Here is a 25,518-nt window from a genome sequence, read left to right as displayed (position 1 = left end):
TAGTATTTATCCAAACAAATTCCTGCATCAGGTGAGTCGAGCTTTATACATTAGAAATGTGGAGTATTATGAAATACAACATTTACAAGTATTTACTAATATTTTTCTTGCCTTTTTATTGCTTTACCACACTGTCAGTGAGTCAACATTAACACCTTAATGTCTTCATAAGCAGACTTTTCTAGCTCAGTGTCGGCAAATGTTTATTTATAGTTTATGTTTTTATTACCTGCATGTAAAATCCTGCACCTGTCTAAATTAAAAATCATCTGCCAGGTGTTAAACCAGTCTTGAATTTGATCAAAATTTAGGTTGCATTTTATTTGCAGTTTCCATAGTGTTTTCTAGTTCTATTTTAGTATAATCTGCTAAAATGAATAATTTATTAACTATACTAATTTATTAACTAATGTAGATCATTGATATACATTAGGAAGAGTAGTGTTCTTTGTACATTTATCACCCCAGTTTGAGCATACTTCCTTCAACTGTACTCTCTCTTTTATTTCTTTATATTTTATATTTTATTTATATCAAAAGCTTTCTGAAATAATTAAACATCATATGTTTTTTGAGTAACCATTAATGTTTTTGCTTGTTTGAAGAACTCTGGTTGGAGATGGTTAAGGAAGATTTACCTTTTTTAAATCCATGTTGAGTATTCCCTAAAATATAATTTCCACATAGGTGATCTTCTATTTTAGCTCTAATATTTGCATTCATAATCTTACATTGTTTAATACAAATCCAACTTATTGGTCTATAATTACTTAGCTCAGTATTGTCTTGACTGGGATTTGGAAGAGTACATGTCAGGAATGAACCCAGTGTAAGAAGACAAGAAACATTTTTGCACCAAACCAGCAAAGATGTTCATATATTCTTTTCCATCCTGTTACTCATGATAGCTCTGCTGACCTGGCAGTAAAAAAAGATTCTTGGAAAAAAATGTTTTCAAGGTGAGAACCAATTCACACAATTCACATTTACAACTTCTTCCATCATACATTTTGGTCATGATTACTCTGACATTTCTGTCTCCTGTACAGTATGTGCTTTTAAAGGGATTCCTAGCCTCTTTTAACAGAAAAAATCACATCTTCCACCAGCTCTCAGCTATAGACTGATTTATTTTTTTAAACCTCTCCATTCATTTACAGTACAGTACAGTACAGCTGTGGCTTATGACGCGTCTCCTGGAATTCAACTCTCCAGTGTGCATCCCATGTCCTATTTGGATATTCTTTCTCATCTGCTGTACTTTTTTTTCTTTTTTGCTTTATATTCCAGCTCTCTTTCTCTTTCCACTTTCTCCTCTTTCTCCTCTTTGAAATGAATCTCTACCTCTCAAAGCTTTTGTCCAGAGTGACAACTGCAACATACTGGTCCACCAACACCAAATCCATGTTTTTAAAAATGAAAACAGTATTTGCAATATTATTTAACCAATACCTAACGATACCATCTCTCAGTCTCAGCTTTCCAGTGAAATTACTGTATGCCACAGAGTGGGTGGAAAAAAGGGTGTGAGGTAGCAGGTGGCGGGGACTATGCTGACTTTAAATTTGCATAGAATGGCCAGTGTCTCTCTAAGGGTGGTGTATTCATCTTTTCTTGTTCTCGAGCTTCCCATTGATCGAAGTCCTCCTTGTTTGTGCACTTTCTAGTTATCACACAGCTCAGAAGTGATGCGTTCTTGCAAGACATATCTAAACGGACCTCAGACTGAGAATGGGCTATAGAACAGGCTGTGAATATCATTATACCTGGCTATCTGCACGCAGCCTGTTGATCAATGAGCCCAGACCTGAAGCTGGAGTCAGAGAAAAGATGGTGGTAGGGGGCAACGCATAAGGGACCACAGTGTTCAGCATGGCTGGGACTTAGGAGGATGCCTAAAGCTACACAGAGTTTCTTTGCTGTGGAAGAAAGAGGCACATCATGACACAGACTAGAGCTGGTTTCATAAAACTGGAATGCTCCTTTGGGACATTTAGGTGTTGGTAACTGGGGTCCATGGGGTACTTGTAAGTTTCTGTGAGTAAGAGGCTGTTGTGAATGACTTGTGCTATGTGTTGTGTGTATTGGGTAGACAGTTAGATTGACGATTGAATAAAATGGGTAACTGCTTATACAATACTAATGTCTGCTGCTGGGAGATATTATGAACTGTTGTGGGATAAAAAGGGTCCTAGCACCCCTAAAAGTGCCAAGTCAGCTAAAAAGCTAGCTTTTAAAAGCAATCGATGCATTTAGGGGTCACCATTTGTGATAATTATCCTGTGAATAACTTTCTTGTGATAATGATCTTGAATTCTTGCAAACCAGACTTCAGGGGGCTGTTCTTGATCAATCTAAGCACTTCACTTAATTTGCATGATGCTTTGTTTCTAAGGAAATCAAAGTCTCCTCAAAGAAATGTATTGACATAAAGATGGTTCCTTATCTGTGGATGCACTAGTTGAAATACTGTACAAGGAATTTCAACTATATCTTAAATTGTAAATGTTTAAGAAATATGAAATAATTTCTGATGTATACCTTAATCCTGGGACTTTGAAAGATCATTTATTACATTATTGCTTGTAGTGTACTTTTCAATTATGTGATTTGTTTTTCTGTGTGTCTCTTTGCATTTGTGTGTGAGTCCCTGATACTGCTGCATGTTTGGAGTAAGGTGGTCTAAGGTTGGCATGTAAGCTTTTTGTACAGACATGCCTTAAAAGAGATTTTAGATTTTTTAAAAAATATTCAAGGTTACCAATAAAGATATTTAGAAGTAGTTCAGGCGGGTAGCTGCGTCAGCATGCGTAGGCTGCAAAGGAACAAGTAATAGGTTTATTCCATGCTGAAAAGAGAAGAAAGAAAACACAATGTTTCGGCTGTGGAGCCTTCTTCAAGTGGGAAGACACCTGAAGAAGGTGGGAAGATATTTAGAAGTACTGTTGTTAAAAAAGTTCCCTTTCTTGTTTACGTACTTTACATTTTTTTAAGCTTCTTCCCCATTGATGGCCATGATCTCCATCAGATTATTTGGCATGATGGGTCTGAGTTTCACTTCTCTCCTCAGCGCTCATTATTTACTTGCAAATCAAATCACATACTGTAGATACTACTGCAGTTTTTGCATTTAACAGGCCTGATTTTTAGATACGGATGTAACAACACTTTATTAAACTAAACAGTATGGTGACAGGACTGAATATATACTCATAAAATCTATTGCGGTGTTGGTGACTTCATTTATATTGTTGACAGTGCTGGCTTGACACCAAACGTTTGATGGAAGCTGCATGTTAGGACTGTGACAGGGGTACTGTATCTTCGACCAGCCTGAAAACGCTGGGTTAAGGCTTGCTCTGCCCATCTTGTCGCTAAACCTTAATGCATGGCTTCTGTTAAATTTCTACTAATAGAAGGATTTACAGTAGTATCTTATAAGGCACTTAATCGATTTTAATATATTCAGATTCCTAATTTGAAAGTACTGTATTTTAACACATATAGAGTAGCTCCTGCTCTGTGTAAATTGCACTTACTACCTTCAATTTCAATATAAATAATGCGAATAGTACGAACATCCCGCTGTCAGTGCAGATACTGATAGTGCTAACGATAGATTTTCTTAATAATTTGACAGTTTTATTACTTTTATTGGTTTTTCAGTTCTTGATAATGGTCTTACAAACGTGGATTAAATATTAGTTTTACACAAGTGATACATTTATTTGACATAGTTCGTTTCATTTGCTTCTTATTCCTTACTAAGAAGGTACTGTATGCTATCACCGCCTCTGCAATTGATTATTCCAGTCTTTGAGGACAGCGGACAACTCTACAGCATGACATCATTTCAGTAGAACATAGAATGTGAACACTGGTTAAGCTCAGCTGGAGAGGATGCTGTATTTTACAGCTGACTTGAAAGGAAGGCGTGTTTTCTAGCTGTTGTGACTATTTTGGTTGGGGAATGAAAAGCATGTGGAGATGCTAGCCTTGTTGTTAAGATTGTGGGATATAATACAACTGTGCACCATGTAATGAATCGCTTGTTGGTAAGTAATGCATCAGCACTGCTTTTTATATCGCTGGCTTTGAAGGTATTATTGCGTGGTTTGCAAGAAAACGTGCGATACTTAAAAATATCTACAGTATATGTAAATCTCGGCACGTAATCTGACCACGATGCAAACTGAGATCAGTAACATTTTTGCCATCGTATCCACTTTCTGATTCATTTTGCACTTAATTTAATTTGTATTAGTTTAATTGTTACTTTTCTATCGATGTTATTTTTAACAGGAAAACACTAAAACGTGGTATAAAGGAATGTGAATTAACCCTTTCCGCGGACATGGTTGTCTGAAGATAAAAAGTGAAATGCTGGGGAATGTGTTGGACATATGGTCTGTAATGTTAAATCCATGCTGTGTCTCATTCCGGCTCATAAAGGATGTTATCTACGACGGTATATTATCAGGATAATATAATAATTTATTTTTGATTGAAGGATTATCTGTCCCCAAAAGCTAAGTCTGTAACATGAAGTCCTCGAACCTGTTAATTATAACGTGATTATGGAGGACACTTAAATACTTTTTAAAAATTCGAATAAAGAATGTGTGAATGCTGTTGGTTGAAAATGCGCACAGGCAATTTTTTGTTTTCTATAGGGTCTTACAAGTTCAGACGTTTACACATTCTGCATTTTTTTATTTTGCTACTGAGCTGCACTGGGAAGATAACTCCTAGCTTGAAACCATTTTTTCAATTAACAAATAATAGTGTGAATATGGTATCCAAAAGAAAAGTAGTTTAAAATAGTCTGGCAAAATTTTGTATTGTGTTTAAATCTGGCCTTTATATATGTAACTTGTTAAGGGCTTTATCGTTTTAGGTATCACAGTTGTGGTTTGTGACCAGTATTTGGGAAACACCCCAAGAAAGCTTTTGGATTTTTCGCAACATTTTATCGTTCATTTTTTACTTCATTGGAGAGCTAGTTACAAAACACCCAGTTCTACTAGATTTACCTTTAAAAATACAACATTGAGTTAGTGTTCTGTTTAAATAACACACATCTTATATTTAAAAATCTTAATTAGAACGTTTACGTTTTTAACGTATTACTTATAATGAGTTTTCAGAAAATTCTACAGATGTACTAGTTTAAGAAAGATGATAATTTCTGGATCACCACACTGTTTTCTTTATGTCGCTTGACTGTCATGGAGATGCGTTGGGAGTCTGAATTTAACAGTGAAGAATGATTATGTTATGTTCTTATATGGAGCCCATAATACTTCAGTCCGTGTGCAGTGATACTGTAATTATATGAAATGGGATTGTATGCATTTCAAGAGGTAATGAATAGATTTATCTAATGTCCAGAAATGGTCACATACACAGATAAAAATAATCACATTTTAAAGTAATTAATACTGTGCTTCTGCTCCTGATACTTATCACCAGCTTTTTTTACTCAAAAATATACTGACAGCTGTCAATGGGTTATCCCACAGTTTAGAGCAGTGAGTCAATGTACAGTATGTCCAGTAGCTGAAAATGCCAACAGGAATTGAATTTAATTGAAAATAGTATGTTTTTCCAAATCAACCTTATTTGACACTGATTGAATGGTTGAAATGTGTTTCAGTGAATTGAATAATAATGTTAGGTGCTTGTAAATATTATGTTTAAGCACATTACATTTCTGAGAACATACATAAAGCTGTAATACATATACAGTACATGTTCTTCATCCAGAACTGTCTGTGTTCAAGAATGATACTCTGCCCTTTCTACATATCTTAGATTCACATATTTGATATATCTTCTCTCTGGCTTACGTCTGCTACCTTTAATCTAGCCTATTAAAAGTATAATTTACATAATATTGTACATAATGGCCTTATTCTGTATTTTGTATTATTTTATATTACTTTGTCAATTTCTTGGATTTTGTACTAGAAATACGTAGACTTATTGTGTGTACTTTCTTAATGTACATATGTGTATTTTTTGTTCAAAGTCTTAGAATTTATGTTGAGGGTGCAGTCTCACTAAAAATAGTACTTCAATGCAGCACATACTATTAAAAGGAAGATGCATCTGTTGGAAAATATGTAGAATTTGGTGTTTTTTTCTGAAAAATGTGTGAGAAAGAACTTTGAAGAAACTTTGAGAACATTGAATTATCATAGGAAGAAAAGCATAATAACTAACAGACCTTTGCTATTACTACTACTAGTCAAAAATGGTTTACAGTTATTTTTTTATTCTTTTGTAACTATACATTTCAGTTTTGTTAGTCTGTAATGAAAAATGTCATAGCTATTTAAAACAAATGCTATGATTATCATGAAATTGAACCAAGAAATTATTTATTTTTTTTCTGGGGGATTTGATGTGATCTATGCATTATGAATTTAAAAGATGTGTTTCAAGTTTCTCAAAGTTCTGAAGTTCACCCTATTCAACTACTGATTTTTTTTGTTTACAAATATTTAGAATTGTCAGGTATTTAGTTTTTTACATCTTGGATTGCAGCTACATTTTGAATAAGTGTAACATGTGCAATCCTTTTGCTGGGTCCTGTTAGAACAATCAGTTTAATGGGCTTATAAGGGGGGATATTCCTTCTTACCTATTGGGTTTTAATGGTGAATATAACTGGGGGAATGAGCATGACGAGCAATGACTGGTAGGTAAGAGTGATTTTTAAGATGTTTACTGTTCTAAAGATCACTTTAGGATAACCCGTGGATCATTTTAAAATTCATGCACTATGATGAAAAAATGTTTTAAGCCTAGAAAAAGTTAATTATGCATAAACAGTTTTTTTTCTGTTATATTAAATCTTGTATGTACAGTACAGCATACAAGCTGCAATTGTGCTCTTTGAATTGGGCAGTAGGGCCATATATTGTATACTTGGAACAATTGAACAAATTTGCAGACATAGGTGAAGGCTAGAGTTCTGAATAAAGTGTTGAGATGACCTAATTTCCCATTAATAATCCATAAAACAGTAAGAACACACATACAGTGATTCGAAACAAATTACCAGCTGGCATCGTCCATTTATTTTCTAGGATCAACAGTTTCTTTGATTATGTTTGAACAGGCTAACGGATTACGAGAGGAGATCAGTTAATCAGCTAATGTGATACTCATTCAAGCCCAACAACAGTTCCATTTGATGTCTGCAAGAGAGATCATGTAATGCCAGTTTATTACGCACAGTACTCAGTGGCATTCTGTCTATACTGTGATCAATGATTCCTGCCTTCACATTGTTTACTACTCAATTGATATTGTTTTCACTCCGTTCTGCACTGTACAGACATTGCACTTCCAAGCCTTTGTGTTTCTCGTCATTCGGTTTTTTAATTTTTTTAAAATACAGTAAAAGTGTTTTCTTTTGGCTCTAATTTTATAATTTATTGTATAATTTGTTTATTTCCCTGCATATGAGCATCTGGTAAGGAAATAATAATTGTTTACTGTTTAATGTTATACCCTTGAATGGTATAACATGAGATTTGGCATTTTTTTAAATGCAAATGATTGGTGATCAATTTCTATATATAATATTTATATTTAGGATTATATGGGTCAAAGATGAGAATTTCTGCAGTGTGCAAAAATGAATAATTCTTTTATCTCAAAGCAAGAAAATATATCTACTTTTTAAAAATAAAATATAACTTAAATACAAGTAAAACCAATTGACTTTTCAGAATTGAATTCAGATCTTAAGTACATATTTAATTATTTTACTTGACAGTTGTGTTCCAAATACTTCTGCTGGCCTTGACAAGAGAAATGTGATTTTTATTGGAAACTCGATTTGCAAAGAGGGATAATGTTCTTTGCTGTGGTGTCATGCATATATTTCATGGACATCATAGTAAGTGTACAGTATGTATGTAAGTGTTGGGTATGTATCCCCACAGTGCAGGTTAACATTAACAAAGACTGGTGAGCTTGCATACTGTTTTGAAACTCGATAGTAATTAAAATACAGTGCCTTGCAAACATATTCAGACGATTCCATAGCTTTTTGCCTTTTATTACTTTAAAGCTTGCAGTCATACTTTGAAGTAGCACTTAATTTTTTAACAGTCAAAGCAAAAAACAAAAACAAGTAACTTGCCTAATATGAAAGAAAAATCAATATTGCAGAATTATTCAAATCCTTTGCAGTGGCAAGGCTAAATGTATTTAGGTGACCAAAAAGTGATGTAATGAGCCACATACTTACTTAAGTGACCTCTGTCTGTGTGCAATAATGGTGGTTCACATCATTTCACAATATACACACCTGTCAGAGTAACATCCCTCAGTCAGGTTGTGAATTACAAGTAGGCGTTCTTCTTTGATGACCAACGAGCTTTCAAAACAACACAGCATGGGTCTGTGTTAATGAGGCATCTTCAAGAGATGATGAAGTGTCTATTTAAATATTTGGAAAGAATTTTGGGGTTGTTTTGGTAATCTTTTTTCTCTCCTTTGTGTGACGCTTTGGATGTGTCTGTGTCTCTGCCTTCCAGCTTCTACATGTGGTATGTGGTTGTGTTTACTGTATGTCTGGCACGGGTAGCCAATCATATTTCTTAGCCTTTTCTCCTCTTTTACTGTTTTAAATTGTAGTAATATAAAACCTCATAAAGAGGTGACCAGACCTTTGTTCCCTTTGGTTTTCTTTGGTTAACCGTATGAGACAGCCTTTACAATTAAAATCAATTTAACTCTCCCAAAGGAACATCTGTTTTTCTGCAAACTCATGCTTGCTGCAAAAAAATGTTCAGAACTACTGGTCAAAAAATCTACTTAAAGTACCAAATGATGCATGTACTACATAATTATATATTTGGAACTTGGAATATTTCCTCCATTTTCTGACGATCTTCACAAAAATAATAAAAAAGTCTGCTAAACATTTATGCTTCACAAGGGTTAAAAGTTTAGTGCTGATAGTACAGTATACAAGGTGACAAAGATTAAGTACCTACCATTTGTTTAATTAACTTTTTTTACATGTGCAATTAATCCTTTAAAGATGGCTAATCAATAGCATGATATACTGCATGTATATCCTTGTTGTAATGGTTATCTATTGAGTAATATATTATTCTTCAGAAGCAACTAATTACTAACTTTGTATGACGTAGCCCTGCCATTATATTCTTTATATTTAGGAATATAAAGATATTATTTTAGTAATCAGATACCAATTTTTACAGTTATGTTAAATTCATGAGGAATGACGGCAGCTGAAAGCTTAGGAGAAATTAGAATCATTTATTGAGATGTGGAGATTTGGCGTGTAGCGGCGAGGCTTATTAATAAGAAAGAATTAAGTGTTTCTGAGCTTTCCCAAATGAGGCCCCATTTCTCTGTTCATCTCTGTGGTGCAGCCACAGAGAAACTATTCATGCAGGCTGATTTAAGGTTTGATAAGGACAGCTCCCAAAGGGGGATGCACTTAGCTAAGCCTGGCTATCATGATCAATGGTCATCCATTGTTGCCTATCTGTCTAGGGAGTGCCAAATGGACATCTGGACTGCATTCCTAAGTGTCAGGAGTAAGTGACTCATATCTCACCTTGATCAACCAATCCGGGACTGGTAGGGCCGAGTAACCCACGTGGGACTCTGATGCCCATGGAACTTTCAGCCAATGAACGAGCTGAAGTTCCTCCAGGTAAAAACAGGCAACACAGAGAGCCTGAAAGATTCAGAGGAGATTCAGTAAGATTTGAGATTCAGAAGAGATTCAGTGGAGATTCTGTGGACTTTTCTAAATGGAATTCAAAGGAGAATTCCAGGGCAGGACGGCCCAGGAGCAGAAGGCTCCCAAGGGCAGGACATTCTCGCAGCGCGCCTCCTGACCATCCTGAGACTCAGCCCGGACAACCACGGAACGGCCAGTGTGTCCGAGTGCCAGAACTTTCCTTTGTTCTAAGAGTCTAGAGCGGAGGTTGCCAGAGTGTAACCAGAGGATCCACCCGAAGTTAGAACCAGCAGCAGGCCTCATGAACAGGTCGGAACTGTGGACAGCTGAATCACTATTCAGAACTGGCTCTTCATCAGGAACGAACTGGTCCTCTTCCTGACTTTCTGGGACCCACAGTCACCTTTTCTCCTGTGCACAAACTTTGCTAGTTAAAGCCAACACTAACTAGCCGGTCAGTGAGCATCTGCAGCGCACCGTCGCAAGCCGCACAGCACAGCCTGGCACCGAGCCAGAGAGCGCGGATTGGACAGCAACAGCCTGCAACTGTTTCTTTGTGCCCGCAGGAGATCTGAATCCCCAGAGATTGGATGAGTATTCAACTTCAATGCATTACAGCTCGAGAATTCAATTGTTATCCCAACCAGTTGATATCAATTTAATTCCTAAGAGTTATGTACTTGTTTTGAGTATCTAATGTAGAAGTTGTAACCAAGTTCAATTACGAAACGGTCTTAATGAATGATATACTGAACGTATGTCCTCTTGATATGTGTAACACTTTGTAACTGACTGAATATATACCTTTTGTATTCTGATAACCCTCTCGATAAGATCTGTTAGGTTTATATGCATATTCTATGTATTAATAAATGTATCCTCGTGTATTAGCACCTGTGTGTGTGCGTTGTTTGAGTTATGTTGCATGGTTGGATTCTACAGCCATCAAAAGAATCAATTTTGTGATTTACTGCTACAATTAATAATTGTTCCAGTAAATGCCCAAACCCTACAGAACTGGTGCCTTCAGAGAGCCATTACATTTTGGCTATGGCAACGTTACATATTTGGCGTCCCTGAACGGCTATGAATCATTACAGGCGTAACCTGCTTGGCTGAGAGCCAACCTCCCAGCCATTGGACGGGGAGGATAGGACCCCCATGCGACCAATGGGGTAGCTGCAAAGGTGGAGAGGGGGTGGATGAGGAAAACGAACGAGGAAGAGGAGAGGGCGACGTTTGATATATATGGAGACCGGTTGCTTACATCAGGATTAGAGAGAATTGCAGCAGCTGTGTCGAATGCTTTCATTCCTCCCGAACTTTCATTAAAAACTCAATTTCACGAGGAATGACGTCAGCTGAAAGCTTGGGAGAAATTAGAATCATTTATTGAGATGTGGAGATTTGGCGTAACCTGCTTGGCTGAGGGCCAACCTCCCGGCCGTTGGACGGGGAGGATAGGACCCTCCAAAAGAACCAAGCGGGACCTCCAGTCACCAGTGCAGAAAAACAAAAACAAAAACAAAATGATTATTAAACTAATTCAGCTGAGGAGAGAAAGTGCTTGCTTGAGGGTACCGGGGTTAGTTTTGATGTATGCATGATAAGCCTCGGAGGACCAACGGCCGAGTTGCTTGATGAGATACTCGGGTATGCCTTGGCGAGCGGCAGAGGACGCGGCCCCTGATCTGAAGGAGTGCCCGGAGAATTGTTCAGGGGGGTATCCGTCGGTTAGAAGGATGTCGTAGAGGTGAGAGAGGAACCAGTTGCGGGTCACAATACGGCCCTTCTCGTTTACGAACAGAGGGTCAGTAGGCAAAGCTCCGGCAGAGGTGCGAAGATATGCGTAATGGGATAGAGGCTCGTATGGGCTTACGTATGAACAGAGTTTGAAATAATAGATGAGAGTGCCGGACCCGAGTTGGTCGGTTTTGCTTTTCTTGAGATAGAAGGTCAGTGTATCGGAAGATAAGATGGAGATGTCGGATAAGCAGGGTTGAGAAGAAGGATCGAAGGATGTGGAAGCAGCGGTAATTTCAGAGCATCTTAGGAAGCCGAAGAAGGCTAACAAGAATAAAGATTCGAGAGTGCGGTCGACCCAGGGTGAGTGGTAACCCGACCTGAGAACGTAGATGCAGGATTCGAGGATGTCCGAGGTAAGTGGTGCGCGTTGGTTCGGAAGTGGTTTATCAAGCCGCTGAAAGCCTTTAAGCAGGAGACTAATTTGAGGGTGTATAAGGGAGGGACAGGTCGTGCCGAAAAGGTGTTTATGGAAGAAGTGGATGCCGCACAGGTATACTTTGGTGGTGGATGCTCGTACCTTGAGTGAGTTTCTACAATAGCAAATGAAGGATGATACGGTGAGAATATCGAAAGAAGGGAATTTTATGTTCGTGGAGAGGTGGAAGGATTGGAAGCCCTTCCAGGTAGTCAAGTAAGAGTCGAGAGTTCGAGGGGCAATCCCTAAGAGGATAGTTTGCTGGGCCAGCTGGACGTAGTGATGGAAAGGATGATTCAGAGGAACGTGAGTTCCGAATAGGGAGGTACCGTGCATGGGTTCGGTCTTGCATCTGGTGCCAAGTTCCTGAATTTCTGAAATTGAAAGCGAGAGAGAGAGTCAGCTATCTCATTAAGGTGACCTGGAATGTGAGCAGCTACGAGGACGAATTGATGTGTGAGAGAAATCCATTTAAGGCGGCGGAGAAATTTCATGATAGATCGGGATGAAGACCTTCCTTTGTTGATTATATGAACTACTGCATAGTTGTTAGAATGGATCAGGACGGATTATTGTTTCCAATTGTGGCCCCAAAGAGAAGCTGCAACGACAATTGGAAATATTTCGAACAAGGCCGATGACTGGTCGGCGAGAGGGATCGAAGAGAATTCAGGAGGCCAAGGGGCCGCAAACCACTGGCCTTTGTAATAGCCTCCGAAACCGACTGAGGGGGCTGCGTCTGTGAAAAGCTGGATATCTTCGGCGTCGGAGAGGAGGTCATTGTAGAAGAGAGATATGCCATTCCAGTTGGCCAAGAAAAGCTGCCAAAGCCTGAGCTCGGATTTGCAGTCGGCTGAAAAGCTTACGTGGTGGTAAGAAGAGGACGTGGAAGAGGCGAGGTTGAGAAGGTAGGAGATGAATGACCGTCCTTGAGGAATGATACGCATGGCGTAATTGAGGTGGCCGAGCAGAGAGAGAAGTTCCCTCTTTGTGCAAGATTTGGCGGAAGAATAGGTAGAGATATACGTCTGGATCCTGTCAATCTTGTCGCGAGGCAGGGAGGCAGAGAAATTGATGGAATTGAGGGTGATCCCGAGGAATTGGATTATATGAGAGGGACCGGTTGTTTTGTCTGTGGCGAGAGGTACCCCTAGATTCCCAAAAACAGAAGTAAGTGTGGAAGAGGCTCTTGCGGGTGGGGCGTGAGGAAAATCTATGGTAAGGAAATCGTCGAGAAGGTGGACGAGAAAAGGAAGCCTATAGTTATTCAAGAGGATCCAGCAGAGAGATTCGGCTAAGGTATCGAAAATTTTTGGGCTACTCCTGCATCCGAAAGTAAGGCGGATTGGAAGAAGAACTTGTTCCGCCAGTGAACTCCAAGGAGGTGCCGGAAGTCTGGGTCGAGAGGCATAACTTTAAAGGCACTGGAGATGTCGGCCTTCGCAAGCCTGGTGCCCGGACCTGCGATTTTGATGAGAGAAATGGCATGGTCGATTGTGGCATAGTGGAGGGAGAAGTCTGAACTGGGAATAAGGCTATTGAGACTTGGCACGCGGTACTTATGGGGGGCTGACAAGTCAATTATAAGGCGTTTTTTACCGGAATACTTATGGACCGCTATACCGATGGGATTATACCGATGGGATCCAGTCAAGTGGGCCGATCATGAAACCGTTCTCGACTTCAGATGCTAACAAGGAATCAACGGACTGGGGATTGGCGGTGGCAGATTGCAAATTTTTGCAAAAGACAGGGGAATAAGGAAGTGTGCACAGGCCTGGTGAGAATCCGAAGGAAAGGCTGTCGAGTAAGATGTGGGTGGAAGAGGGGTCGAGGTGACGGAGCAGTTCGGAAGGAAGAGCGGGGATATCAATTGGGGTAGACAGAAAAGCCAGTAGTCATTTGGGAACGCTGAAGGTGGAGCGAGCATGGAAAGGCCGGCGGGGGCAGGCGGAGCAAGCGTGAGCTTCGCTGCAGAAGCTGCAAATGTGGAGGATTGAAAAAGGGAAGAGGTGCATGTCGAAGAATTGAAGTTGTTGCAAATTTGTTGACCTCTGATCATCACGATGGGGCGACATCGAACGTCTCTGGACCGGGAAGGTTTGAAGAAGACCTGGCAGGAGAATTGATGCTGAGGAGGAGAAGGGGCAGAGTCGGGGTTGAGCTTGTGGACTGTATTTGGGCAAAGATTTGATGAATGTGTCCAAGAGGAACAGAAGTCGCAGGAAAGAGCTCTGATGCCGGCGAAAGTGCGGCAGTAAAGCTCAATGTCGAGGGTTCCCCAGTAGGTGCGCTGGTTCCATTGGAGTAGGCGGGCAGCGGCCTTGGCTGAGAACTGCTTGTGGTAGTTGTAGAACAGGGAGCCCTCGAAACAGACAGATAGATCGAGGATGATGTGCATGTAATCGTCGAGTTCCTGACGACGTTCAGGAAAGGCGGAGCACATGATGTCGCGAAAAATGCTAAAAGCCACGCTAAAGTCGGAAATTCGAAGGACTGAAGCAGAGTGAGGGTCAGAAGATTTGAGAGTAACAGAAATTGAGCCGCAGTCGACTGTTCTGGAATCGGAGTTGTAAGTGGAGGAAGAGAGAAGGTGAGCTAGATTGACGTCCGCACCTCGTAGAATTTGCTGCCGGAGTGAAAAGGGAATGGGAGGAGGACTAAACTTTAGTACGTGAGGAGGAGCTGGGAGAGGAACGGCTGTTCGGAGAGAAAAGTCCTTAGTAAAGGGGAGATTGGAATCCAGGGCCGAAGGCATGGGATGACTGATGCCGTGTTGGTACCGGGGATGGGAGAAGATGAGGAGGGAAGAAGAGCGGAAAGCAGACTGTGGTAGGAGGGGTTAGACGGATCTGGGGCCTGAAGCTCATTGGCTTGGGATATGGAAGCCGAAGACTGTTGAGGAGGAATTGAAGCAGGGGCAAAGGCTGCGTGAAGGACTGAGGAGGCTGCCGAGTCGTCTTGGACGCCAGGGGGTGGGGGAGGGTTAGAGCCGCCTGCTGGCTGAGCTGGGGGTCGTTTACTGGATGGCCTTTGGGCCGTGGAGACCGCAGTGCCGGGGGAAACTGTGTAGCTGATGTTTCCTTTCTGTAGACTGCGGTTAAGTATAGGGAAAACAGAGCTTTTTTGGAAGTGTTTCTTTTAAAACAGACTCCATGTTTTCTAAGTATCCTCTGGAGGCTTGCTATGGTCCAGTTGGAAATCGTGAGAGATGATCCAGGAGAAAGGGGAGCCGATGTGCGTGAAGCGCGGCGGCTGGGACATCCTCGAGAGAAGCGGGGGTTATTTGGAGGCTTTGCCGTGGAGGGACTGGAAGGCTGGGTTTGTGATGAGAGAGGGACTACGAAGGCGGAACGCAGTCTTCGGCGAGGAGTTGAATCTTGTGAGGACTGGCTGGGAAATGAGCGGCGCTGATGTGGCACGGCGGGTGAAGGAGGCGATGAGACGGAGGTGAGGGGAGCGGGGGGGGGAGGCTGGACGAGAGGGGTAGGAGACTCTCCTGTGCTGCAGAAAAGGTCTTCATCAGAGCAGCGAATTTGCAGATCCATGAGAAGGGAGCACGGATTCGAGCTAGGCGAAAACAAGCCATGCAGAAAACGAACGAGGAAGAGGAGAGGGTGACGTTTGATATATATGGAGACCAATTGCTTACGTCAGGATTAGTGAGAATTGCAGCAGCTGTGTCGAATGAGCTCGGCTGCTTTCATTCCTCCCGAACTTTCATTAAAAACTCAATTTATTCGAATTCCTCTTGTGTTTTTTTGTGTATAGCATGCAACAAGCTATTACTATAAAACACATTTAATTTCATGTCAATGGGAGTCGATTATACATGTAAATCAATTGAGTTATTCTGATTCTAAGCTCCTTTTGTTCTACTTTTGTATATTTTATTCTGCTTATGCATTTGAATCCTACTGCTTTGATAGACCTACAATGAACCATTGTAGAAAATAACACACACTGCTGAAATGCTAATTAAATAGCAGCAACATTTGTCAGATATCCCCATTAATGGACATCACTTGTTCATGAGCTTTAATAAGTTATAAAATACACTGAAGAGTGGGAAAATTTTGAATCTCACAACGGCAACGTTCTGATCACAAAAGGAACTGCACAACTGAAACTGAAATATATTTGGGTAACAAAGTTGAAAACTCTTGAATTACACTGTATACAAATTCTTGTACAAAATGTACAAAATGTGCAAAACGTGAACATTCAGTGTTGTCTAAAAACTAGTTGAGAATGCAGTGAGTTCACATCATACAATATCGATAGAATCCTCTCTCGGTTCATTTTAAAATATGCTGATAAAAATCACTTTAAGTGCTACATGGAAAATAGAAAATATAGTTGGATAGTCTTGTACATTAATACAAATATACTTTGAGAACATTCTTATTCAAGTGTACAGTTCAAAATATGGTACCTTTGTATGAGAAGTGAATGAACCAGTTTAGATCAGAACCAATTTTTTTCCAACTCAGCAAATAAGAATATTTAAAAATAGTTAAACATTAACAATAAAATAAGCAACATCTGATAGCTTGACAGTTTTCCTCCATTCAGAAATTCACTAGATCTAGAGGCTTTTCCTAAGATCAAGATCTTTTCCTAAGTTAAACCTATTTAAATCAACCCCACTTCTGTAATTCCGTTGAACTCTGTACCATATGCAAACTATTTGCATATTGGCTGCCTAATCTGTACTTTCTATTTTGAATGTATTACCTGCCATGTATCCCATTATAAGTGTTCTGTATGAATTCCCATTGTTATTACTGGTTTGATTGCTTTCTATACTTACAAACCATTCAACCAAGGCTGCTAAAAAAACACTTGGTAGGTAGTGTACAGAAAATAGGAAATTAGTGTTGTGCAGTGTTCTGAAGCTAGGATTGGAAAGTCTGAAGTTTATACAATGATGATAAACTTCTGTATCCGAATGACTATATCAACACAATCGATTACTTAATGCTCGACAGGACCTCAAGGGCACAACCGGAGGTTACGAAGACTTTATAAGTATAAAGGTTTGTTTGCACTAGGGGCTATAGGTGACTAGAACATGCTGTCCAGCCATGTTCTAGAAATCAGCTCCCTGAAAACCTTCCAGAAATGGCTGGATGAGATCCTTAGATCAATAAGCTGCTACAGTAGCAACCGAATGAGTATGATAGGTCAAATGGCATCCTTTCATTTTTTAACCTTTATAATGTTCTTAACTGCTCTTATCCTATAAATCCAGTTTGGCTAAATCAGAAATGTCTCCTTAGGCACACCATTTAAAAAAAGAATGACCATGCTTGGCCACTGTCTACAGGGTGAAGAAGTGGGTTTGACTCAGTGGGTTAGATTTAAAAACACAATGCCACATACTACGGACACTTTGTATATGTTACCTTTAGTATTCTTCAGAGATGGAAAATTAAGTTTACTCTTTTGTTATTGTTGTTCCCTAAAGGTATTGTTGCTGAATTAATTACATCTGATTCCTAGGTTAACATTCAAGGGTACCAGCCTTTCATTTCCTAAATACATTCACAATAACGTGAATGTTAGATTGATGAACTACAGTAGATGCACAACAAACAATGCATCACATATAGGTTGTTAGGCTTATATATAAACAGGTTAGAAAGCCTGTGAAACATTGGAAAAGAGCATTTCTGTAAATCACAAAACATTTATCAAGATAAAGTGCAGCATGCCCAGGTGTGTACAACGGAGTTGAAAACTACTCTTTGAGATACACGGTTTGAAAACCGAGTCTAATGCTCATTATTGTCATTGTGATTCCTTGGTTGTGTAAAAACTGAGATGAATCAAAATGTAGGACCCCTACAGAGAATTGTTTACTTGTCAATTTTCAATGTGTAGAGATATTGTTTATACTCTCAGAAGATGCTGGAAAGCAACTGGGATCAACTGGCAGATATCATGGTCAGGTCTCTTCTTCAGAACAACATGTCTTGGATCCTACATACTGTAGGATTAGTAGCAGTACTGTTTTGAAGCATCTACTGCAGGATTTCCAGCAGTTGTATACAGGCCAGACAGGCCTCCTGACTATAAATTGGAGACACCTGGCCAAGAATATGTGTGAACACAGACAAAATATACACAAGAATCCGTATTTAAATACTTCTTTGTAGTAATACACCACCAGATCATTTGCCAGCCAGCAGCCATGATGGTACTGTATATAATTGCATAGCTTTGCAGTCTCACGCATTGGGACCAGATCTCAGGGTCACATGCCTTGGTGTTACTTTTTTGCATCAAGTCTAGAAATGAATGTAAAATCTTGAAATTGTTATAGAGTCTCATCATTCCTTTAATTAAACAATTTGTTTTTTTCGTAGGTGAATGAAAGAAACAATATAAAGAGTATGCAATCGCAAATTTCAAAAGAAAAACTCATGCATTAGGATTGTGGACACTTGAGTGTTATGTCAATAATTAACGTAGAAAAACACGCAGGGTTTTCTCGCAGCTGAATCATTGGGTCACAGGCTGATACTGTGTCCCTTTGTCGCTTGTGTAGGTTGGTGAGAAACATCATTTCTGAAGAATAATAAAGGGAGTGGAATCCACTTATATTTCACAGGGGAAAAGACTTATTGCCTCAGTGAGCACAAAATAATAAACAGCTCCTCAATAGCAAAAAGAATACAATGATGTCTTATTGCAGACAGAAAATAGCAAAAAGCAAATGCATTTCAAGCACAAAACTCTTCCTTGGGCAGCATCATGGGTAATCTAGATCTTTGTTGAATCCTATGTAATCAAGCGAGTTGTTGTGATCACAGTAACGTCTTGTTCAGGATGTGTTTAGATACAATAATAAGCTAGTACGGTTATTTAGCTTTTAGATAGCGGGGGAGGGGGGTGTGAGGGGTGGAAATTACCTCCTGGCCTAAGATTTTTCCTGCAGGAAATCCTGTACTGTGATACCTTTTTCTTCAATAACTTGCAGCAGATTCAATGATCATAGTACTGTGGTTCATAGGGCATTCAGGACAAAGTTTGTTCACACAGAAATAGAAATACCACTGTCCTAGAATTGTGTTGAGCCATCTGCCCCAGTTTTAAGTTCATCAAGCATTCTGAGGACCCCATTGGCAGTCGTGATAGAGCTCTTTAAAGGTAATTTGAAACCCTTAAATATTTAGAAAACACCAGATGTAATCATTGAAAATAAATGTTTTGTTAACAAAATATTGGTGTGGTGTTTAATTTTCATTTAACAAGCTACTATGCGCAAAGTGATAAATATATTGTTTGGCTAATTTCTCAATACCATGAAACTGTGCACCACTGTGTTGCAAGATGGACATTATGATATATAGGTATATACAGAATATGGATAAAAAGATCTTCTCCACTGAGGATAATTTAAGAGATTTAAGTTTTAATTTTCTGTTTAATTCACACAAGTTCTCACACAAATAAAGAGATAAGTGCACAGTCATCATTATAAATGGAGAAGATCCCCTAACGCACCAAGAAAGCAACAAGAGTAAGCAACAGTATCAACCAAAAAAAATAATTCATTTCAATGTCAATATTTTGTTGTAGTATTGTATGCACAGCAAAAGTTGAACTATATCAAGCCTCTTCTTACTAAGGTAAAAAATGTAACGTAAATTACTAAAATACTTCACATTTGTGCTAATAGTAGTTACTGATAAAAAGCAGCACCGACGGTACCTTAAAAGACACAAACAAAGGAACTGGGAGTCCCTGCTTCTACTGTCTGTTGGAGGGAGGGTGCAACTTCGTGGGCTGAGTGACATCACCCAATGAAAAAGAATGTCAGAAATCAGAGCAGCATAAATCCTGTTTTTTCTGACAAATGAGGCTGATCTGGTTCTCTCTCAGAGAGGCTGAGTAATAACACTTACTGGGAAAAAAAGCCTGGTATCTCAGAAAACTAAAGCAGTACACATACTACATTAAATGGCACAGACCAGCATGACCAGCATGAACTCAAGACTATGCTTTGGTTCTCCTGTACTGTTGTAGGGGAGCGGAGTGACCTTACATCCCTCAAAAAAGAATCCCATATATCTTGGCAATAAAAGAGTTAAATACAAATGAATTGGTTGTCATTGTTTATGCTCTTTTTACAGTAGAGAGGACAATTTAATGGAGCTATACATAATCTGTAATCTAACAAAATGGAGATAGAAGGGATTGAATACTTTTGCAAGGCATCGTATCCATGCATACATTTTCTAACCGCATCATCCAATACAGGGCTGTGGGGGAAACTCCCTGGATGGGTCACCAGTCCATTGCAGGGCGAACACACCCACTGTGGGTTGATGGCCAGTTTTCCCAGAAGCCAATTAACCTACTAGTATGTCTTTGGACATACTGTGAGAGGAAACCCTAGCATCTGGAGGAAATCCACAAAAACATGGGGAGAACATACAGTACAAACACCAGACGCCAAATCCCCAGGTCTGGGATTGAACCCAGGGTCCCATGTTTGACAGTTCTAACTGGTGCACTACTGTGCTGCCTACAAGGTAATGTATTTAGACTTAAAAGTTTACTTCAGGTATCGGAAGGTAAAATACATGAAAACATATTAATCATAGTTACAATGTTTATTTCACTTGAATTCCATACTGTTTCATTATTACAAGTGCCATATCAACCAATTTAGTCAGACAGGTGAAGAAGTATCTTGAATTAACTATAAACACAGTCATTCATGATATACGTAATACAGTAATATGCACTAATGGTTCTTGACATATTGAGTGGGAAATAGATTAGTTTTAAATTTGTTTAAATATCATCTTACACTATAAAGAGAGACTACACAGGAAGAGAATGCCCTCTTCTTGAAAGGGTCAGATGAATGTTGTTATTAATTGCCTAGCACGTAATTGTCATAATTAACTGATTTAAGTTGGAGAGTTAATCTTTGTACATGTGGGTAGCTGTATAGCTGCAAATAAATGACTCAAAAGCTATTGAAAAAGCCTTCCATAATTCTAAAGAATAATAATAAAAAATGCAATATGCAATTGTGCAACAAATAAGGCAGAGGTTTATAAAGATAAAACATATGGCTAAGGCTTCCCTTCTTTATTTTTAGTTATGTTTTATATACAATTTCATATATAAATATATATACAGTATATACAATTTCAGAAGCATGGTACAGTATTATCTTTTTAGTAATTAAAAGAATTACAAAATTGCTTGAGAGATTATGCCACATTATGCTGGTTAGACATGATACATATTTTCAGTAACAAAGTTGAGTGTTAAGGTTGACGGTGTACCACAGCTATTCCATACACAGCAGATTAATGAGGAAGGATCCCAAACCTTGCTTTCCGAGGAAATGGGAAACTTAGCCCAGCCAATGAAATTGTCACCACGTTATGGGCAGGTGAGAGTCAACCCTAAAAAGAATTTCTTTTATTTTCTCTTCAACAAACAACACATAAACCATTAACCAAGAGCAATCTACAATAAACACTAAAAAGACAAGAAAAAATGAAACAAAATAATTGGGTCTGATGGATGGTGCTCAATCATAACTCAGGTCCCGTGCCAAGCTCCTGAGGTAAAGAAGGCAACAATGAAAAAGAAGGGAAGAGCCACTCAGGCCCAAAACTGTGCTTTGCCTAGTAGGCATCAGGGAGAGGAGAGGTCTGACCTCAATGGTTAAGCAGGAAATCCCTTTCGGAGTGGTCTGCTCGGAGGGAACTGGAATCCCTGGCACCTCCTGGACCGGGCTGACAGGATGGGTCCTCACTTCAAAACCTGTCCCCTGGTCCTCTCTCCACTCCCAGAAGTCCCCAGACAACACAGTCCTGGTCAGAGCTCCCAGGCAGAGCTTGGGGAACAGAATCCCAGAGCAAGGGAGGCTCCTCTGGGACCCCGGAAGTCGCACAGACAAGGAAAAGAGAAGGGGAAAGAAAAGATAGTGAATGGAGTGAGTCGACAAGGCAGCTGGAGAAAAAGAAAGTAGGGAATTTAACCCTGTCCACTCCATCATAGGCCCATCCGACTTCAAGTGTAAATTCACTTCTAATGCTACTGTCACGACTGTAGTCCCTCCCCCTTAAGGGCGCTCCGGCCCTTTCATTTCTGACATGATTTTGTGCACCCGTCCCCTTTCAGCCTGTTCCCAGTCCTCCTTAAAAGCCAGGCGCTAACGTTAATCCGGGCTCTGCATCTGATCTCCATATCATGCAAGTCCGGTACCTTGAAGCGCCTGTTCCCGTTAAAGGTTTTATTCTCTGTTCACGCCCCCCGCCGGTTCAGACCCGATTCCAGTTTTTATCTAGTTTGTTTTGGATGGACCGCCTGGTTTTGGACTTTTGCTTTCGTTTGGTTCCCCCTTGGATTATCTCCGGGATTGTTTGCCTCGGCCACACCTTCCCTGAAGTCCAGCGCACCAAGGACACGTCCCCTGTTTTGATCCCCGTTTCCTCCATGATCTTTTCCCCGTGTTTCTTCACTCTACCCCGGATTGTGTCATCCACATAGGGTCTGTAAAGAACTGTTCCGTTACAGCTACGCTTTTCATTACTAAAACCAACCTTTTTTTAATCCTTTCTCAAATTATCACAAAAGCAAGTGAACATTAAGTTTTCCTCTTAACGCAACCATTATTTTTTTACAACAGAGAAACTATTTCATAATAAACAAAGAAATAAATAGCGTAATGCTTACAACAACACTTCAGACAGAAACAGCACATCGTAGGAATTATAAATATGTTGACCAGCAAAATCAAAACACAACACTACAAATCATACTGTATATCACAACAAACAGGACAACCTAATCTTTTTAGCAGTGTTTCATATCCAGATACAAATTGTTTTGGAAGGTATATCTAGCATTTCAATTCAGAGACCATCCGAGGTCCATCAGTAATAATCGATTTTCCAGCAAAATGCAATCACAAAAGGAAAAATTCACCATAATAAATGAAATCCCTTACCTTTGAAAAAGCGACTTGTTGAGTAAAACTTTCCCGTGTAAATCCATATGGAAAATACAGTAAATGAAAAAGGAATGGGCCTGGAGTAGCGGTGCAGGATGAAGACTTGAGCAACAGTGCTGGGTGAAGGCTGGAGTGCAGGACTGGAGCTGAGGACACAGGGCTGGAATAGCAGTGCTGCAGGCTGAAGACTGGAGAAGCAACGCTGCAGGGTGAAGACTGGAGAAGCAACGCTGCAGGGTGAAGACTGGAGAAGCAGTGCTGCAGGGTGAAGACTGGAGAAGCAGCGCTGCAGGGTGAAGACTGGAGAAGCAACGCTGCAGGGTGAACACTGGAGAAGCAGTGCTGCAGGGTGAAGACTGGAGAAACAATGCTGCAGGGCGAAGACTGCTTGCACTGGGCAGGCTGTTTCAGTGGTGTGGATTGAGGATAGTTGACAAAAAGCTCTGAGATCACGGGCCAGGGATGCTGTCCCAGAGTGAAGTTGGGAAAACGATGAAAAGGACAAGTGAAGCATTCCAAGGTGGACAAACACCCTGAAATAATGGCCGTTGAACATTTAACCAGTGAAAAACAGTTGTGAGTGAAGGGAGTACTGCCACGGAGTGCAGTGGAGAGAAAGTAAAGATTAAGCACCATTACATAAGAGGTGCTTTGTCATTATATAGAAAAGGGTGAATAATTGGAATTGTGATTGGTAATTAAGACAGAAGGCTGATCTGGTCACAGTGGAAAGCCCTTGAAAACCGTGAACCCCTGTGAGGAAGCTCTGCTTTCCCAGGGCAACCAGGAGCAACTGATGGTGCAGGACAGTGATTGTAACAAAAATACTTCAAACGAGTAAAAGTTCCCATCTAGATCCACACATTCATTTCTTTAAAAAAAATTCCCTTAGAATAAAATGAGTCCAAAATAAATAGAAGGCACCCTGTTTCAGTATGAGCAAAACCTAATACTTCTGTGGGATTAAGAATACATAATAAAGATTAAATAATCTGCAAAAACAATATGAATATACTTTAAATCAGAATGTGTCCTTCTTGATTCATATTTTTATAGCAGTTTTGAGTTGTTCCTATCAGTTCTCTGAACACGTAACCATTCTTCAATGTTAGACACTTTAAATTGCACTGGTTGGTTTTCTGTCATATTGTGTTTCCTTCAAATAAACCTACAGTATAACATTTTAGTTGGATTTAGGTCAAGTCTGTGCAATAGCTAATCCAAGAATTACATTTTATTTTTAGGTTTATTCAATCATGCAAGGATCTGCAGCAACATGAGTTGAAACTCACAGTCCAAATCATCTCACAATTCAACAAGAGGAAAGATATAATCTAAACTTGTCTTTTTCCTTCAATATCTACTTAAGCGTCTACTTTTGAAACAGTGTAGTTCTATTTACTCAGAATATCAGTGAACTATCCAAGACTATTTAAATTTTAAGCAAGTCTATTTTGGTTTTAGCGAAGTGTGTATATATTTAGTTTGTTTATTGTACTGCAATTATTTTTTTTACTCTCAGATTAGAGATGTATCGAACAGTCAAAGTCGAGTGCTTGGTTGTGCCACGTTGATGTCAAGATTGTCTTGTTCATTTAAATAGAACTTTTTAACACCTTACAACAGGATACTCAATTGTGAACATTGTAAGATTTTTTAATGCATGTAGATTAATTGTATTCAAGGTAGCTGCTGATAAGTAAATGGAACCACAAGTGATTTGGTGGAGAACTACTGTATATGTTATGACACATACCAAGAACATTTCAAACACCAGATTAATAGATTTTCGCATTTGCTTCCATAGTGCCACATGAACTGCAGAAGAGTCTTTTAATAATGTAAGATTAGTGCCAGGACTGCTCTGAGCCAAATCCCAATATCTCTACTAACGTTTACTTTAATCCAAATTACACATTTCTAATGGCTACCTTATCAATGACTCATGATTTAAGACTACAGCTGCAGGATAATATCTAGTACAAAACTGGTATCCATTAAGTACATCTTGTACGCTTAATATGGCTTTGCTGCAGGTTAAAGATTGACATCCTTTTTTTACCTCCTGGCTCGAAATGATGGAAGTGTGAAAGCTATCACTTGTCTTAGAAATTGGCTGTCATGTTCTTAAGCTTGATTGTGTAATGTCATCATAAATCATCATGTTTAAAACTACTCCACAGTGCCTGTGAGCATTTATGGATGAATACATGTTCCTGTAAATTAGATTTTTATTTTTCCCCTCAACTAAAATGAACATTAATGAATAGATTTGGTCATCTTTATGCTTGCTTCTTACAAGTTATCTAATAAAGTAATGTGAAATATTCTTTTTTCACTGGTTGAATTTACATTGCTTTATTGCAGTGGAAGAGGTGATGGCTGTGAGGCAAATAAATCAGAGGACCGGTAGAAAGATATTCCCCTCTTTTATACCAAATCGGCAAAAAGTTCTAACCTGCCTGGAAACGTGTATCCTGAAAAACTTTGAACACCTTTGTGACTAACACATGTAATAAGCATAATTTCCTCATTAAAATATGATAGTTGAGTCTCATTTGATGTATA

The 25,518-nt window shown here is 39.4% G+C and overlaps 1 protein-coding gene across 2 annotated transcripts in view; it reads left to right on the top strand.

Annotated features, from left to right (window-relative positions):
• Positions 1-3,851: 3,851 nt before the first annotated feature.
• marchf1 (membrane-associated ring finger (C3HC4) 1) overlaps positions 3,852-25,518 on the top strand; it is a 136,714-nt gene continuing 115,047 nt past the window's right edge. The window contains exon 1 of one of the 2 annotated variants that reach the window (XM_088633301.1): positions 3,852-4,055. The gene's annotated coding sequence lies outside the window, so the exon portion shown is untranslated. The remainder of the gene's footprint in view (positions 4,056-25,518) is intronic. The other variant, XM_088633305.1, reaches the window with a different exon arrangement.

The sequence above is a fragment of the Lepisosteus platostomus genome, chromosome 1 (assembly GCF_059453375.1).
Source record: "Lepisosteus platostomus isolate fLepPlt1 chromosome 1, fLepPlt1.hap1, whole genome shotgun sequence".
Taxonomy (NCBI): Eukaryota; Metazoa; Chordata; class Actinopteri; order Semionotiformes; family Lepisosteidae; genus Lepisosteus; species Lepisosteus platostomus.
Note: the sequence above shows the minus strand (reverse complement) of the source record. Positions and strands in the feature narration are given on the sequence as shown.